The 5047-nt window shown below is 44.2% G+C and overlaps 1 long non-coding RNA gene across 3 annotated transcripts in view; it reads left to right on the plus strand.

Moving 5' to 3' along the window:
• The first annotated feature begins 2209 nt into the window (after positions 1-2209).
• The window catches only part of LOC109782058 (uncharacterized), a 32271-nt gene continuing 29433 nt past the window's right edge, over positions 2210-5047 (plus strand). For 2 of the 3 annotated variants that reach the window (XR_012203214.1, XR_002237431.4), the window contains exons 1-3: positions 2210-2770; positions 4767-4865; positions 4956-5041. This is a non-coding gene — a long non-coding RNA (uncharacterized lncRNA). Of the gene's footprint in view, positions 2771-3311; positions 3387-4766; positions 4866-4955; positions 5042-5047 lie in introns of all 3 variants that reach the window. The other variant, XR_012203215.1, reaches the window with a different exon arrangement.

Below are 5047 nucleotides of genomic sequence, written 5' to 3' on the forward strand. Positions count from 1 at the left end.
GGTGGCTTTTTTGGGCTTCTAGAATAAGCTCCCCAACCCAGCTTATTCTAGAAGCCCAACCAAAAATATTTTTTAGAAGCCTACTAGTCAAGTCTTAATGAGTAGGATTTTAAAATATAAATTTGGTTGGGCTTATCGAATAAGCTGGGTATAGGGGCGTCTTATTTCAGCTTATTCTAGAATGCAACGAAAGAACTAGCCCTTAATACGGTAACATGGATCCTATCTCTAGGGATACAAGAGGTGTAGTCCTTAAACGACCAATGATTTTGTTTAATTATTTCTATCTTAATTACCGGGGCAACACCGCGCGGGGGATAAGGCCTTCAGTTGGACAACTGACTCTTGATGAAGGACGTGTGTCGGTCAAGACGTAATTTGCACACGCCCCTCACTTCCATACATAGCGAGCACATCTCGATGGATGACTTATAGGGCACAATTTAATATCATAATGATCCCGACACAAACATATGGTTGTAAGCATAAGTTCTCATACCCATGCCTATTTTTATTATAAGTGTTTTCAGTGTCAGCTTGATTTACGATCTAGTCGAAAGCTAGATTTAATCTTTTGCAAAAGTTTGTTAGAAACCCTTGCTTAAAGGGCACTGCCCTCGCGTGGGTTCGATAAATCAGGGTCACCTCTGGGAAAAATCCAAGAATCATTTATGCTCCTTTATCGGATCACTAAAGGGGCTAATCAAATGGAAGGTCCTCAGTAAGCAACAGGAGCGCGACACTATCAATGACTTATCAGTTAGATTCACTCTCTTGCTCAGTGTCTGATGCCACAACCTTCTTCGAATCCGGATTAGTGTACCCTCTATTTTAACTTATGTGTGTGGGTTTATTATTGAGCTGGTGCCCCCAGCAGACTTGATGTTGGTGTATTTGTACCTTTATTGTGTTTGAACTTGGTTGTTTGACATTGACTTTATCTATAAAGCGGGGCGAAAGCCTATATTCCAAAAAGATCTAGATCCCGCATCATGGCGTCATGTTTTTCCTTTTCTGACAATTCAAACAATAAAGCCCAATCATCCGGTGCCATGAGAGTAGCTACCGCGATCAATCTTACCCAAGATCGAATAAACCCGCTGACTTCCCTCATAATCCAAACCATAGCTCAGAAAGGCCGGAAGTCAAAGGAGAGTACGAGACCACCCCTTGGTCAGCCCGAATAAGACCGCAAATGAGAGGAGAAGAGATAAACACAAATGCCGACAAGAGCGATGAGAGAAGAGACAAACCCTAGCGAGAGGGAAAAGGCGACACCAATGAGTACTTATTTCGTTATCGTTCGACTGAGCTTGCGTAACAATCGGGGAGCTCCTAATTGACACCTTGACTGGGCCGACCCATTGGCGTGCACGCTCGTTCGCCTTGCTGGTACTGTAGTGCAACCCTTGGTCAGCCCGAACAGGACCGTGGATGGAAGGAGAAAAGATAAACTAAAACGCTGGCGGAGCAACGAGAGAAGAGACAAACCCTAGAGAGAGGGAAAAGGCGACACCAACGGCCACTTTTTTCGTTGTTGTTCGACAGAGCTTGCATTACAACTGGGGAGTTCCTATTTGACCCCTCGACTGGGCCGACAAATTGGCGTGCACGCCCGTTGGACCTGTTGGTACTGTAGCGCAACGAAAATTCACAAAAAGCAGTGCACGCACAAGGAATCAAACTATAGACCTCTCACTGGTTAAGGACTGTCCCTAGCCAAAGTTTGAAATTTCAAAATTTTGTTCATGTTGTTCAAGAAATGTTCGGCTTTTCAAACATTATTTGTCTTTTGAAAATTGTTCATGATTTCCAAGAAATTTTCGAAAAAAATATTTGAACCACGCGGATTTTGAAAATGCATGAACAATTTTTGAAAAAGTAATCATTTTAAAATTGTTTTTCTTAATTTTTAATTTTTTGAAACTGTGAATAATTTTTACAATTCTAAACTAAATTTAAGTATTGAGCATTTTTATTAAAAAGTGAAGATTTTTTGAAATACTCTTTTTAAAAAGTGATCATATTTAAAAAATACGAACGACCGTCATATAGGAAACTCCTTACAATTGGTCGTCCGCTGCGGTTGTCGCTTGGTTGGGCCTGCGATTCACTTGGGCCTCCTCTCGTGTCTACTAGCTGCTGTAAATCGGCCCGGTTTTCTGCTAGGTCGATTTTCTGTAAAGGAAACCGTCGGAGCCCACAACGCAGGATTCTACTCCTGAGTTGTTCCCCTCCTTCCTCCCAGTCCCCACCGCCACCACGAACTCTGCTCCGACACGAACTCTGCTCAAGCCCGCTTCCATGATTCCGGTCATCGGCACCTCTCGCATGTTGCGGAAGCCGAAGGCACCACCTATAGAAAGGACTCGAGTCCTGATCGAAATCCCTGATCAGACAGGATTGCGGCGGCGCCACGACAGGTTGCCGGCCTGCAGTCCTTCTCACGGGACAAACTGCATTCGTGGTGCGCTCTCGCTGCCTGCCGGCTTCGACGGTGTGGGCCGGGGCGCCACCCTTCGGCAGATCCGCAATCGAGTCGCGCGTCCGATCTGCCGCCTCCCCTCGACGTCCACGGCTCTGTGCTCTTCCGTGTTCTCTCCTAGCGCAGGCTGTGGGGGCGCTACACCGCTATCTGCCAGCTCCTCATACAAGAGCGATGGACAAACTGAGCCCTGTGGGAAACAATCGCATCAGCTCAGCGACGTCCAGCGTTTCTCCCCGTTGTTTCTTTGCACGCCTATCTCCAAGCACGAAGCCACGACGAGATGTAAGTTTCATCATCATTGATCTGTTTTCTTGGTCATGACTTGATTCCCTCTTTTGATCTGGATATTCTGATTACTGCATGCCATTGCTCTAAATTTCTTGATTACTGCATGCCGCTGGAGTTGCTGTGTATAGGTGGTGATCCAGAATACATGTGTGTTATGCCTTCCACATGTTTGACGTAATGCCCGACCGAATTGCGCACACAAAATTCGATGAAAACAGAAAGCAGCATGGCTTCCAGCTGTCAATCTTCGAGTTTCTATAAATTTTAAGCCCAAAATGTTCCTCTATGTCCCCGTTTCTTACCTCCTCACTCACCGAGCAGATCAAGAAGCAGCACCGAAGTCCCCCTGATGTTCCAATCTCCCATCTTTCCATGTTTGTCTCTCCATCTCTCTGAAAAAATTAACAAGAACTAGTCCTCTCTATCTTTCTTTCTCTACATAAGGTCCAGTGCACTATTGAAGGATACATGTCTTGACGGAGAGATAAAACTCACATTATGCGTTGTAATTCAAATTATTAGTTATTTTTATTAGGTGGGTCATCAGCCTAAGGAAACAAGCCAAGAATCTTGAGGGGAGAGAATTTGACATCACAAATGATTATCTCTAGTAAGACCTTTTTCCTTACATGTTTTTTGTCAATTATATTTCAACCTGCACCTTTCAAATATTATTTCTCTGTGTCCTTACTCCTTATACTAAGTCTACAAAAACAAAATACTAAGTCTAGCAAATCTAAGTATGCTCCTGAAGGTGCCTACACTAAATTTCTCCAAGATTTCTAAAGAAAGCAAAAATAAGAAAATATTTGCCCTAAGATTTCTCCAAGAGATGCATACCACGAGCAAAATTAATATATTGATGTAGATGACTTTAATCTTCATGTAAGGTGGATCAACTGCCATACAGGAGGGTCCAGGTACATGCTCATAAACTTGGCTCATGTTGCCGTGGCTAATCTAGCCTTATTTCTTGCTGCCGGTTTCTATGAACAAGAAACCAACAAAACTAAAGTTCACTTTAATATAAAGTTTTAGCTGCAGCCAGAAAGAATTGCCAAGCTCTTGTATGTTTAGTCGGTGGACTTTAAAGAAAAATCATGGATAAATGAAGAAGCTGGATCTGGCCATATAGTGCAAGAAACAAGTAGTGAGTGAGTCAAAAGCTTAGTGATGAGAAAATAATACATTGGTATTGAAGACAAATACCAGGGAAGCCTTAACAAATCGACTCTCACCCTTTCGGCGTCCGCCCAAGCAGGGACCATGAGAACTCCAAGAACCTCGCTTGAACCCATGGCTCATGTACAACTGGAGTAGTTGCTGCACCTTGAGTCCTGCCACGGTGCCTCTGTTCGATACGTTGGGAAAGAAGGTGGAGATGAAGGTTGTACGTGACATAGAAGATGGCGAGCTACATCTTGCATCTACAAACGAGGGCGACCTAGGCTCGTGTTCAACACTGCAGTTTTTGGTTGGTGTGTCAGATAGCAACCCGGGCAGCGGTGTGAGGCGGCAACGGCTGGACCCGATAGTAACCCTAGCTGTGGTCGCGCTCGCTCTTAACGAGAGAGGAGGAAGAAATCAGATCGGGGCTAGCGGGTTGATGAGGCAGGGAAGAGAGCTGGCGGGTCCACTCGTCGACGAGTATTTGTTTGAGAGAGGAGGCGAGGAAGCGACACACGAACATGCGAATCGACGTACCACAACCTACCATCACAACCGCACTCCCCTTTAATAGTAAAGATAGTAGGAATAACAATAGTTTCTTCCTTCAGAGGTTCATGAGCTCATCAACAAGTGAAGGATTTCTATTGCTGGTTCTTTAAAGACCGTTGGCTAATATCCTTTATTTTCATACCGTGGGATGGTACTTCCAATCGGTACAATGATTGTTGGATTTGATGGAACTGCGAGTGGCCCTTTGACATATGTTAGTGTCATTAAGCAGTACTTAGGTCTATGTCTAACAATTCTGCTCTTTCTCTAGGGTCTGGTCTTGGTATTATGTTGATAGTGAGGGTGCAAGGCTGAAGGGAAGCAGCTGGTTCTGTAGTTCTTTGTATGCTTATGGTATCTTGGATGAGGGGTATGTTTTTTTATACCTTTATATGTTGCTTTGCTCACAGTTCATATTATCTTGAAGTTGCATCCCTTATGTTTGTGCTTTACATTTCAGTTACAAATTCAGCTGCTGAGTTAGCATGGCGGGCTTTTATCACGCAATATTCTGTGACAGAGCTAGTGGTGGCTGTGTTCCTGGTGGTATGC

This window comes from Aegilops tauschii, chromosome 1 (genome assembly GCF_002575655.3).
Source record: "Aegilops tauschii subsp. strangulata cultivar AL8/78 chromosome 1, Aet v6.0, whole genome shotgun sequence".
Classification (NCBI taxonomy): Eukaryota; Viridiplantae; Streptophyta; class Magnoliopsida; order Poales; family Poaceae; genus Aegilops; species Aegilops tauschii.